This window comes from Podarcis raffonei, chromosome 2, assembly GCF_027172205.1.
Source record: "Podarcis raffonei isolate rPodRaf1 chromosome 2, rPodRaf1.pri, whole genome shotgun sequence".
Taxonomy (NCBI): domain Eukaryota; kingdom Metazoa; phylum Chordata; class Lepidosauria; order Squamata; family Lacertidae; genus Podarcis; species Podarcis raffonei.
In genome coordinates this window covers 52,999,967-53,014,385 of record NC_070603.1, presented here as the reverse complement: position 1 = coordinate 53,014,385, position 14,419 = coordinate 52,999,967, and the positions used below count along the sequence as shown (strand labels likewise).

The window sequence follows — 14,419 nt, the reverse complement described above, 5'->3', positions numbered from 1 at the left end:
CAAATTGTCCAAACCCCTTCTTACATTTACAGCATCAGAAGAGAAAGATCAATTCATGCATGGGACACTAATGTGAGAAAGTGGCTCATGTGCAGCTAATGTGAATGAGATTAGCTCACATGAAGTTAATGTAAGAAATAGCAATGACAAAGCGGTTGGAAGGGCTAGATTGTGAAATACCTGAAGTTTGAGGTATACTACAAAACAGAACCCAAATTATTTATAAAAGAAAAAACAATAAATCCAGCCACAGTTACAACCTTTCAGTAACAACCTGTTTGTAATTTCTCTGGGTAGCAGTCTGATTAGGAAACTTTACTTATAAAATCAGTAACTTTATTCAGGGTGGCTGTAAACACACTGTTCAGATTACCAAAAATATTAAATCTTACATGCATATGCACAATACAAACTTACATAGGCTTTCACAATATCAGACAGACATTATGGAATGGTTTGTTTCTAAGATGGCCGATTCTCAGGAAACAAAAATAAAGAAAAGTTACTTTTCTTTAAAAAAATTAAATGAGCCAAGAAATGTTGTTGAATGGCAAAATAAATTGTAGAATTCTCCTCTTTGTGCTGACATTTAACAACCAGATTAAATGTGTATATATGGAACACTAAACCAACAGGATAGGGCAGATTATAAATGTAATTATCATTAAAATTATAAATAAAAACATGTAGGGTATTTTAAATTTAATTTTACCTCTTGTACCAGGTCCTGGAAGCCACTCAATAACAGGTCTAGAGTTGCTGCCATAACCAACTATTCTACAGCATTGTCATTTAAGGTATCTAGAAATTTTAGTTCTTTGTCTTTGAATTAGACAGGTGCATGCTCTTTTTTTTAATATGGTTTCCCATCATGATACAATAACTCAATGTAATCAGTAGCTGCAAATTGGTCAACCCTTTTCTTATGGCTCTCAAATTAAGAGAGTACCTCATTTTGAAGGAAACAACTCCAGTTTGGATTCCAATTCCCATCAGCTCCAACCAGTGACCTGTGATAATGTGGTTTGTACTCAAAAATATTTGGAGGGTACCACACTGGGGAAGGCTGTCCTATTCCAATAAAGATGAGCTAAGTTTTGAAGAGCTGAGGTATATATAAACACGGGTTGGAAACTGAGCTTAAGGTGAAACAAAGGTTAACTGCACATTACAGTGATGCAGTGAGCAACATGTATAAGGGCTGCTTAATAAATGGGGGGGAGTTCATTTGTCCACTGCCTAAGCAGAAGAGACACCCCCAAACTCTTTAAAATGTTATTTCTGACTTAGGAGCTGTGAATATTGAAACACTGGCCAGAAATAGGGCATCTAGAAGAACTGAAATATATATTAATTAATGTTTCATTTAGTTTTCTTTGCGCATCCCCACCCCACCACAACCTAAAAGACCACTGCAGGGCAATGATGGAAGAGGATATACTATAGCACTAGCTATGGTAGAATAGTCAACATGACTGTCCAGCAATAGTGTTGCCATAATAAAAAGATGGACACAGCTCCCAGTGGGCTTTGTTGCATATACTGTTTCTTTGGTAGGTGTTTGCAGGATAATCCAGTACTTCAGCACTAAGTTCCAACACTTTAGGCAGTGTTCCTGTAAACTCCTACTGTCTGAAATACTGCATCATGTGGTGTGGTGTATAGTGATAAAAGAGACAAAATGATGCAAGGGTGTATGGTAACGTGAACTCTTAAAAAAGCACTTTAAAAACATGTTGAACACTTTGTCTTTTCCTCACAAAGGAGGCCAAGGCACTGGCCATGAAAGAGGTTGGTGCTCTCATCCCCTCCTCAGGTAAGTTCTCCCTGTTCCTACTTCAGTTCCCGCTGTCACCACTGTACACAACCAAACCTACACTAATTCCTGGGCATAATGTGGCAGGTGAGAACCAAGGTGGAGTCACAAGGTGAGTGGCAGCAAATCCAAAGGACAACCACAGTAGGCTAAGGGGATGGGAGGCTCTTATCTCACAAGTTCTCTGCTTCAGAACTTTGGCAGTTCCCTACCTGTCATCTCCATCTTTTTGCTCACTCTGGTGCAGTTGCCACTACTGGCCCTGTGCTCACGCAACACTGTCACAGCTCCAGGTAGAGTACTCATCATGGGGCTGTTCTGAATGTACCTGTATGTCTGAACTCCCAGAACATATTCCAAACAAGTCTCTCCAGAATCACTTCATCCTTTGCTCATTTAAATAACAAGCCTCACTATATGCAAAACTAAACTTCAGATGGAATGTTCAATATACAGCTTTACAAGTAATCAGCTTATACTATGATTGTGCAATAAACTAATGCTTATTTAATATTTTTATTTTACTTAATACCTATTTAATTAAAAAAACCCAGACAACTTTGTAGCAGGAATTGAAATTTATTTAAAGCTTTGAATGTCAATAGTCATCCAACACTTGGCTTAAAGGAGGGTGGGGAGGTAAGCTTACAATTCAGAAATAAAAATTCTTGAGTTTCCAAGTTTGAACTTGGTTTGCTGTAAAATGAAGTGACACTGATAATTCCATTGTAAGAAAATGAGAGAGATTGTGTCTTTATCTACAAGTTATCAAGTTAATTAGAACAGATCTACAAATGCTCCCAGGAAGGCAGACCCCAAAGACAGAAGTGTGTGATCACAGAATTAAATACAGCAGCTGAAATTTGCCCAGTCCAGCTGAATGCTAACTAAATACCAGGTTAGGTGAGATAGAAACTTTAATAGTTCCTCAAATGACTCTGTGGAAAGACGGAACCGCCAAATAGCTTCAAATACTGCTGTATAAGCAATCAAGCACTGATGTTGCACAGCAGTGCAGCCGGCAGCCATAAGAAACTGTAAAAATAAATGCCCACAAAATGGCATTGGCATGTAAGTAGGCCTTTATTGCTTTGTCACTCATGATGTCACTAGCAACAGCCATTGCAATAGCAACATTTGGCCATTGCAATTGCAGTTCTGTGGTGTGATGGATAAAGGCTGATATATCACATTGAGAGTACGTTCCGAGAAAAGGAAACAACTTCTAAAACAGAAGTCTTTCCATGAAGAAAGTATTGCAGCTATTGAGCAACAAATAGATAAGAACTGCACAATCATTGCTCTAATAAATTCATGTGAAGGAAGGCCCTCAAGAGTCCTGTTTCTGCCTATACCCAGCACTGGGGAAGAAAGACTTAGCTTGAGATAAAGGGAGCTTTGTGAGCTCTCTGTAAATTGTATTTCTCATTGAGATGACTTTGTCTAATTCACTCAGTTTCAACTTAGAACTCCCTTGCCCCTTTTTTGGAACTTTTCAGCAGACCTTTGGGAAGTGAAATGGCTAACTGGTAAAGTATCTGCCTTGCATGCAAAAGGTCTCAGGCTTTATCCTCAGCACCTCCAGGTACAGCTGTGAATGCCCTATGCCTGAAACCATGGAAAGCTTCTGCCAGTTAGTCTAGGCAACACTGAGCTAGGTGGATCAGTTGTCTGACTCAGTACAAGTTGGCCTCCTATGTTTCTTTGTAAGTTGTTTTATAAGTCTGGAGCTTGCAACCACCACATCGACATCAAGCCAAATAAGGAAACCAGAACCAGAAACATAATCAGTGCATTTATTTCAGTTAGTTTTCATACTATCCAAAAAGGTAAATCAGACCAGCATGAAAACATAAAAGAAATTAATTTTGAAAAAGAGACACTAAGAAAAAAGGATCTATTAACTATGTCATTTCTAATGACCTCAAAATGAAGTTTGTTACACAGTCAATTCTCTTCTTTGTGACAGTGGCATCCTCTGGCACAGACTTTGAAATTCTTCAGACACCAGAAGGGAAAAGTAGGTTTCATCATAGAAGCAGTTTCTTTCTTCACAAGCTATTGTACCGTGGTTATTGCTCAATGACCTTGGCGGATTCTTGCTGCTATTTTGGGTCTATTCATTCTTTTGATGTGTCATTTTTCAAAAATGAGGCTTACATTTTTTGGTTTCACTGAAGTGAAGGAGAGCACCTCCAATGTCCTCTCATGCAGAGGTCTCTAAGTAAGACACATTTAACTGAACTCCCGCAAAGTAGATTGGAGCCAAATGACAATTCAATAGCAACATTCGTTAAGAAGTTGTCCAAAATACTGAGGGGTATGCTACTGTCAGGTAGAAAATGCATTATAAAAGCCAATTGCCATTTCATAAATGCTACCTTAAGAGTTAAGTGATGCCACACCTTGAAGACATAGGATTCATTGAAAGGGCTGAATGAGCACTTTACCTCAGACAAGCCTTCTAAAACCTCAAGGGTGGGGGATCTTAGGCCCTTTTCCTTTAAAGTTGGAAACTGCACTCCATAGCACAGACGGCTTATAAAATTCTTCTGGTTCAAAAGAGGTTCGCCATAAATGAGAAAGGGGAACTGCTATTTGAGAAAAACAATTCCAAAGCTTCCTTGGTATGCAAAGCTAATCGCAGTTCTCTGGATACAAGCCACCCTCACTAAGTCCAGATAATAAAGCCTACCTTTTGTTTACTACAGTGTCAAGCAGTCCCATTGTCAATTTTTATTTTATTATTATTTTGCCAACTAGCAAAATCCAAAATACATTTTTTTCACTTTTAGGTCCAGCAACTTGCATGTCCCTCTTAAGCACTGACTGCAGTATATAATTGTTGTTTGAATAAAACTTTAAAGACATTCATAGCAAACAATGTAGGGTTATTTGCTAAATTACGCACAATACATGTCACGATCTCAAGGTGGCAATCTAAGTTTAGGTATGAGAAGAACATATTGCATATATTTCTCTTTTCACCTAGAAGGCAGGCTAAATGGCTAAATGGCTTCAAAAATTCCAGAAATGTTACACCTCTACTTTCAGCTAGAATCAAAAGCAGGCATAGGCAAACTCGGCCCTCCAGATGTTTTGGGACTACAACTCCCATCATCCCTAGCTAACAGGACCAGTGGTCAGGGATGATGGGAGTTGTAGTCCCTAAACATCTGGAGGGCTGAGTTTGCCTATGCCTGATCAAAAGTATCAACTTCCCAATCAGACGACTTCTTCATTCTCCTAAATCTTTTGAAAGTTAACCCCATCAAACACATGTTCTACGTTCCCCTCCCTTCCCAGTCCACCCCACCCCACCTTCTACATTTAACATATTTACAGTTCTGTTATTGCCAAAGTCATTTTCTTGTTTCTCTACTCATACTTTGCAGAAGCTTGTTCTGCTGAAAGTCCAGCACTCATCTTATCCCATACCACACAAGCACCTCCTACATGCATTTTTACACAAGTGCCCCACTTTCTCTTTGCTTTCCAAGAGAACCACCTACTACTGAAACGGATGAAAATGAACAACAATGACAGAGGACACAAAAGCCTTCTTCAGGTGTTCTCTATACATGTTAAGTAAACATACAAGAGGGGGCCATGGGGACAAGCACATGTCCCCATCCCCACCAGTTCTTCTGGGTTGGAGGCAGTCTTCTGAAGCTGGAAATCTCCTGCCCTCACTGAGGCTCCCACACATTTTATAAACCTGATTTTCCAATTTGTGGAGGGAAATCAGAAGAATGGCAGGTTTGGTGGTGGTGGAGCTAGTATGCCTGCTTCCATGCCCCCCCCCCAGCATGTTTACTTAACTTGTATAAAATATGCCTTAAGAGGGCTCGAGTTCCATACAGATCCTTCAAGTATCATCAATGAAGGGGGAGAAAATACCAATATACACTCCCCTATCTCCTGAGAATGTACAAAGCTGGTAACCAGTCTGGTTATGTTTTGAACTTTAAAAACTTGGCTTCTTATTAGGCATTACCACCTTAAGTAAGCCACTGGGAGGTTTACAGCCTCTTCAAGCCAAGCGGTCACTTGGCCCTACTCATCTCTCTAAAAACAAGCTCAAATAGTGATTAGTTAGCATTACGTCTTATTTGAAGGAGGCAGCTTACTTTAGAATAACTTCCTTGAATAAGGCTTTATTTTAAGCATAGTTTCAGTGAGCTGTTTATTAGTTGTCCAAAATACTGAATAAGTCACTCATTTGCCTTTGATCTTGCACACTAGTGGCTGTGGCTTTCTGAAAGCTCCGTCAAAGGATGTTCAACAAGTCAGTGGTTGCCGTTTTACTGCAAATGGACACATGTGACTCCAACCTCAAGAGAAGTCCTCAAACCACAAAACCTTCACACAGAAAGTGTTCCAAGCATAATAGGCACTTCAGAAAAATCAGCAAATCTACAGAAAAAATAATGGGCCCATCATAGAAATAAATGAAGGGAGAGTTTAAATCATTCCTTTACTTCACTCCTCATACTCTATCTAAATAGGGGTGTTTTTTTCCTTTTGAAAATTTGTATTGATTTATCAAAAACATATGGGCAAACTAACGCATAACCATACAAGCAATAATGAAACCATACATGGAGCAGATTCAGTATAAAAACAGAGGTGCAGTTACATATAACCAAGTCTTTAAGCTGAGTCTGTATCAACCAACCACATCAAGGAGTGAGTCATGGGAGGGGTACTTATACGGTGCTCCCAATTTAGATAATATAAAAATGGAGACTAGGCTGCATCAAAACTGTTCAATTTGGTTTTGCCACAGACTACACTCTATCAACATTCAGATAAAGCAATGTTCCATACATTAGAAAACCAAGGGGTTTGCATAAAAATCTAGAATTTCTTCATATTACAAAATTATTACATGGCAGCTGTGTTGCAATACATGCAACAGCCTCTCTAATTAATGCAGAAAGTAATGTGCTGTAGCTTGCTGCACACAGCACTTAATGTCACCCAACTAGCTTTTGAGTCAGCATTTTGCAACTTGAAAAAGACAGACTAAGAAGACATAAGGCACGCTGAAGCTCTGAACTTCTTTGTGACACAGTCTTCTTGTCACCAAAATTTCTTTTTCTTGCATATAAGAGGTGGACTAAGAAAACACAAGCAGAATGTTTCTGCATCCTCCTATTTATAGATTTTGCTTGCTGCTTCAAGAAAGCTTCCACTATTATTTAACATATTATACTGGGGCCTTCCCATAGTTTGCCATTACTTTACCATTCTAGTTGTAAGTGGCACCATTTTATTTTAATACTGGAAGAGAAAAGTGAGGTGTTATAGAAATCTTATCCTCAATGATCAAAGTACATAAAAACACTGTACAGTAGTTGTCTTAGCAGTTTAATATGATGCAACCAGCTGGGCTTGATACATTTAATGTACCTCCTACAATAACCTAATCTGCTCTCATTAATACTGTCACCACTTTATCTTCATAGATTTTAAGAATGGAACAGGAAAACCAATAACTAACATATATATATATATATATATATATATATATATATATATATATATATATAAATAATATATTATATTATATTTTATATATATATATATATATATATATATATATATATATATAATGACTTCATCTAAAAGCAAGATAATTTTTTATTCTTCCTCAACATGATTAACCTAAGTATTTCGCCATTTTAAGAGCACTTCATGACTTTGCTTTGGTTTCTTTTAACTAACCTCACACAACAGTGTGAAAGCTTAGCAGAGCTGAATACTTAATCCCAAATTCACAGGTATATTAATCAACCGACGGTTAGTAACTTGGAAAGATTGTGGGGTTATTATTATTCATTATTAATGTTAATAACAGTTTGATTTATTACTCATACATCACCCTAAGGTCTCAGGGCAGGGTACAACAATATAAAATACAGTACAATATTTAAAAGAGTTTAATCAAAAAAATAGGGTTATGGTAGATAAAAAATAGATTATTATGGATAGCTCGACAAAAACATTAACTCAGTGTGTAGTGTTAAAAAAGAGGAAAATTCCAGGCAAAGCATTGACAAGAAGACTATCAGTATCATAATGTCATTCTATAAAATCTCTGGTGTGGCTGGATTTGAAATCCATAGTACCCCATAGTACATAAATGGATTCAATGCAAAATGGGCAACCAAAGTGATGAAGCGGGTTAGGGCACTTTCCCTACAAGGAATGACTAACACACTTGGGACTTTTCGGTTTAGTAACATCTAAAGGTTTTTTGGGGGGTTTTGAAACAGGCTTATAAACATTAGACCTTTAATCTCAGGGTCATGGAATCAAGCCCCATGTTTGGTAAAAGATTCCTTCATTGCAGTGTGTTGCACTAGATGACACTTGTGGTTCCTTCCCTACTCTACAATTCAATGAGTGTATGGCATGAAGAAGGTGTATAGAGAAAACGTGTCCTCCCACTCTCATAATGCTAGAAATTGGGAGTCACCCAATGAAACTGGCAGTAGATTCAGGACAGGCAAGATAAAGCACATCTTTACACAATGCATAATTGATGGATTCACTACCACAAGATGTGGTTACCAACACTAGCTTTAGATTACTTTAAATGAGGATTTTGTAAAATCATTCAGGATAGATCTATCAGTAGCTATCAGCCAGGGTGGCTAAGTGGAAGATTCATTTTCGTAAACAATATTCCACTGAATACCCATTAAGAGGGATGGACACATGAGAGGCCTATTGCATCCACGCCTTGTTTGATGACTTGCTGGAGGCATCTGGTTGATCACTCTGGAAAACAGGATGCTAAACTAAATGAAGGCTTGATCTGATCCAGCAGGGCTCTTCTTATGTTTTTATTATACCACTATCCTCCTTCAGTTAATCAACTTCTTCCTGCCCTACTTCCAGGCAACTGATGACCATTTGAGACTATGCAGTATATTTTATTATAGGGAAGAAAGTATAGTCTGATTCATTATTATTGCCATCTCAAATAACTGTAGTGAGGAGGAGGAGAAGCATGTTTCTCTGTGTCAAGTTCAGTCCATGAAAGTCAAATCTCTCATAAAGGAAATGCAATTAAGTCTCTAGAGAAAGACTTCTGCAGACACTCTTGTGGATATAAATATCATACTGAAAATGACAGCTGCTCAAGGCAGGCAAATAATGGAGGATTCAGGAAGGTGGTCAACAAAAACAAAGTTGCCTAACATTTGACCATAGTTTAGAGGACAATTGTTTGGGTAGTATAACTCACTGTCTCTGCTAAAATACAAAAGTGCAGTACTTAAAAAACAAAACAAAAAAAACATTCCAGGAAGAAAAAACAAGCAAATATGCTTCTTTAGGAGGCTATTGATACACATTTACCCCCAAACAAAAATCCCCTCTATATACAGGAAGGTGCCCTATACCAAAACATACTATTGATCCATCTAACTCAGTGCTGTCTACACCAACTGGCAGCACCTCTCCAGGGTTTAAGAGACAGGGAGTACTCCCTACCTGCTATGAATTGAATCTGGACCTTCTACACACAAAACATTCTCAACCTCAAAGCTATGGTTCTTCCCTATACAGACAAAAAAAGTCTGCAGTCTTCTGGGGTTATTGTGCTTACAATGTCTCAAAAAAAATAAGAGGGAAGCAGTCTCATTGCTCTTCAAAATTCACCTACAATAACCAGAAAAACATACCCTTTTGCAGCTATCACTTAATAGTGACTTACCCCAAGGTGAACCAACACCACAGCTTCCTACACACGTTTTGTTTTCTTCAGCTTTTAATTATTCAATTGGGTATACATTTTAAAAGCTGAACGTAGGCTACTGTCTCTTCTTGCTAGGCAAACACATTTGAGAGAACAGGAGTGTATGTATGAGAGCTCACGAGAACTTTGGGTAACAATCCTGATTTCTAATCTTAGCCAAGAGATTTGAACAGGTCACAGAATCACACACTCTTTTCCAAGATCTACATTTCATACAGCAGGGATGAGAATTCGGCAGCCTCCAAGTGGTTGTTGGATTACAACTCCCATCATCCCAACCATGGGTGGGGCTGACATCTGGAGGGTTAGCAGTTCCCCATCCCTGTCATACAGTAATTTCTCCAACCCTTTCTCATAACCCATTATCATGGCTAGGTATTAAATTGCATCAACCTAACCAGTGTTTCTACCACAATCAACATTTTGAAGCAGTTCTGCAAACCATAGGCACAATGGGAACCTTGGTTAACATGAAACAGTGTTAAGGTCAGTGCCGATGTAGTTATTAACCATAATGATAGAGGCAGGAAAAGAGAATTCTCACGAGAGAGAAGGCAGCTCACAAGTTTGTGGCCCATTCCCAGGAACTACTGGCCAACTTAATTCATCCACCAACCATTTATTCCATGTTATTATATGGTTTTATGCTAATTTTTCTCCTGGTGCAACTTTTATATTAATTGATTTGGTTGACTGTATTCATATTTTATTTATCTGAAATCTGTGAACTGCCTAAGGGACATGATTAATTGGGTAGTATATGTGACAAAAATACATTAAAGATTTTTTTAAAAAAGTTCTTCTTTAGTTGCTAGTTCGTTCCCTCTCAACGTTTACAGGCTTTCAGCTCCTGCAAGTCAGTGGTGCTTGGATCCAGAGGCAATGGTGGGAAGAACAATGGATGTGACCTGAGTATGGTAGGCTGCATTCCAGCCACACAAAAGTCAGAGGCTTCTACATTCCAGTTAGCCAGGAAGAGGCATGATCACAGTTCAATGACATATTCCTGCTAACCAGAATCACCCAAAGAGGGGCTGTGGCTTGGGAGAGTCCCACAGTCCACTATTAGGGCCTGGGATTCTCTATCCCTGACCTTAAGGCAATAGCCACTGAGGAAAAGAATAATTATCGTGTCTTCAGCCTGCCTACAATCAACTCTAGCTTTCTTTGCTTGTTTCAAGGAGTACTTCAAATTTTTCAGTGGTCAAAGTCTGACATTATGCATGATTACTTCTTATGTGATGAATGTAACATGCAGCCAAGCACTCAGTCAGATATTAATTGAGCTATCTGTGCTACCATTATCCGGTGTGCCAATCCAATTTCATGGGATTCAGAATGTTTTCTAGAGTTATAGTGTGAGCCTATTTTTAAAACTTCACAAGCAACAAAGGCTTCTGCCAATTATCTCACATTTGAAAGGAAATGCCACCTTGAAAAATAACTTGTAGTATACAGAAATATTTATATCCCCATTTACCCAGTAATGAGTTGATGAATAGCTTTACAGAGTCGCATCTTACATCTTTTTGGGATGCTTATTGAAAAAAACAACCTATGAAGAGTTACAGTAAATAGCCTCTTCAAAGCGTGCAATGACAAAATAGCACAACTGAACTATAATAAATATTTCACATTAAATAGCTAAAATGCATACATGGAAAGTTAAGAACCTTGACAGCAATTCTATTTTAGATTATGTCTATTTGGAAGCCAATTAACCTAGATTACTTATTTATGAAAGGAAACCATGTCCCTTTTCTGCAGTTCTTATCAGGATGAAGCACCTAAAAGTACACAGAATATTTCCCAGACCAAGCAGTTCTGATCGCTATGACAAGGTGACCACAGACTCAGTTAAGTAATACACTGACACAGTTTGCATGCAATGCTAAGCCAACCCATGGCTAAAGACGAATGTGTAAGCATATATGTATTCGCAGCAAAGATGGCAGCAACTTCACTCCTCTGGTCATCCTACTGCCATGCTTCCTGGAGCAAAGCCATGGTCTGGCATGGCATCACATCCAAATCAAGGCTCATGGTGGTTTGTGTTCCCCAGACAAACCATGAGCTGTAAGTCCCATCCCCCCCCGCACCCAAACAAACCATTAGCTACAGCTTATGGTTTGTCTGGAGCAAGACAAATCACAAGCCCAGGTTCAGATGTAATGCTAAGCCAAACCATGGTTAAGCTCCAGGCAGTGTGGCAGCAGGCAAAGCAGGCACACAAATGAGGCAGGGTGAAGCAGCTGCCTCAGGTGGCAGAAATGCAAGAGGCAGCACCCAGCCTGCCCCACTGCTTCTGCCACCACTGGAACGCCCCACTCTCACCTAGTTTCGGCGAGAGTGGGGAGTTCCACCACTCTGCTTTGCTGCTGGTCTCGCTCTGCCCCTGGGGGCAGAAGGAGGCCTGCGGAAAAGTTCGCTGCAGGGCAGGGAGTCTCAGCAAGGGGGGAAATCCCTTCCTACATCCCTCCAAGGGGGCGGCAGTAGGGCATTTACCAAAATCACCAAAATGCTTTGGGCTGCCCCTGGAAGCAGGAGGACCAGGGGAGGTATGAAGCAGCTGCAATTTTTGCTACAAGTAGTCACAGGATCACACATTCATGTTTAGCCATGGTTTGGCTTAGTGTTATTTGCAAACCAGGCCATTAGCCAGCTGTGGATACTCAAATGAGGAAGTGAAAGTTATCTGAACCAAATTCAGAGGTACTCCTCCCAAGAAGCAAGGTACAGAAGATACAGTCCTTGGAAAGGCTCTGAAACCCAACAACATTATTATGTAACTGAAATCAAACAATAATGTATGTTCGTTGCTACTGTTCAAGGCATGGGAGTTGCCTAGTTACACCACACCACTTGCTAAATTGTGTTTTCTATAAGCTGGTTCCACCCAGCATAATGTAAGTTATATACTTGATATCAGTATAAGCCTGCAAGGTAATTAATTACAAAGATAGGACATTTTTGTACTTGCACATGAGGCAACATGGTTATATATTAAGATTCTATTTCACATAGTTTAAGGCCATGGCGCAGGAAGCTAAATGAAACTGGATTTGGCTCTCTTCTCTTTGAGGAAAGACCATACCTGCTGCTCAGGTCCCCCATATGTTTCACCTGGATAATTTATTCTCCACCCTGAATAGCTATTTAGGTTTGGTGACAGTGGTAGCTACTGCTTTCACCCCAGAAGTGGGTAGAAGCAACTCTGGGTAGCCACTGTGTCAAGCATTTTGGGATTCTTTGTGACAAGAAGAACTATTAAAGGGTAAGTTAATTCCATTACTACCAGAAACCTAGACAATAGAAGAAATTTACTTTCCAGGAAGGCCGTAAATCTGCTCTAGCCATGCCAAGGCCAGTGATGAACTAGAGCAAAAGCCTTGGACAAAGTAGATAAATAAGGGAGTCTGACACATAAAACCCCGAGACATGTAAGTTAAGATTATTGCTTAAGCACTGACCCTAAACAAGACAAATGTATTGCTTAACATGCTGCTTCTAGGAGGTTGTACGTTAATATATTTCAGGTATGTTTTGATTCAAACCATTTTCAGAACAGAAGAATGGTTATTTATGTGACCTCATCAATTCCTCAAGCTGTACCATTTTCAGCTGATAAAAGCATTGTTCATTTTGTCAGGCAGCAGACATTTATTAATTTATTCTCTACATCCTGAGTAGGCAGTATGTGTACCCACTAAGATGTTTCTGACAAAGTTTTCAATGTCAAAGTGTCATTGTCAGAATTTACAAGATTTCAGCAGTGAATTGGGACTAGGAGTATCAACCATTCTGCATAATGCACAGATTAACTGGAGTCTGCAGGAACACAAAATGCTCAATGACAACAGATAATTTTGTCATCACATATGCCAGAGTTTAAAAGATTTCGAATCAGCTCCAAGTCTGAACAATGGGGAGTCAGGACACTTCTATATCCCTAATTACTAGTAGTATAGTTCCCCATTGTTGAGGCCTCAGCCTGCTCTTGGGCCTGGGTTGTTCCTAGGAACACTTGAGCCAATCCATGTAATGGGAAATATAGCTACCACGGTCAAAGAGGCTACCATATCACCAGGCCTAGGAGCAGAGATGGAACATGGGAACTACCTTTCCCATAATTCCAAGAGTCATTGAAAAGAAGTTAATTATGGAGTGGAACCAGTGCATTTGGCCCGTCCTAAGTTAAATGGTCCTTAAACTTCAATTCAGGGGCAAATTCTGCACCATCTTGTTCTGTAGGTGTATCACAATATAGAGGAACCACAATGAAACAACACTGAGCGGCATCTTCATCCAAACCAAAATTCATCACTTCTGTAACTTATATGCTTAGCTCACTTTTTCCACCAGCTTACCAGACAGACAGTACATACACAGCTCTAGGGCTAGGTCAGTTGGTTACCTTGTACTCCAACAAAACCCCTAATATTCAAAGGACTCTTGTACATTATATCTATGGTATAACAGGATTGCCCAAGACTGTAAAATACTGAGGAAAATAGGCAAACAGGGTAGGTGCATTTTACATATCTTCAGATAAGGCTTCAATTTTAAATCACATTTTAAAAGTGTTACTAATCTGAAGCCACTTCAGAAAGCAATGTTGGAAAACATGGCCTGTGTTTTTAAGAGGTATTATGCCAAGGAGGCCATTAAGCACACACAAATGTTTTACTGACGGCTTCCACTTGAAGCAAAAGAAAAAGGAGGTCCAGAGTCTGGACAAACTAACAAATAGGAGGGGGAAGTAACTGCTTTAGCTATTCTATAAATACTTGAACTTCATACTTTGTGCAAGTATGTCAGCCTAATTATTTATT

The 14,419-nt window shown here is 39.2% G+C and overlaps 1 protein-coding gene across 4 annotated transcripts in view; it reads right to left on the bottom strand.

Annotated features, from left to right (window-relative positions):
* Window positions 1-14,419, bottom strand: part of CPEB4 (cytoplasmic polyadenylation element binding protein 4) — a 52,839-nt gene that overhangs the window by 22,569 nt on the left and 15,851 nt on the right. The gene's annotated exons all lie outside the window — the stretch shown is intronic.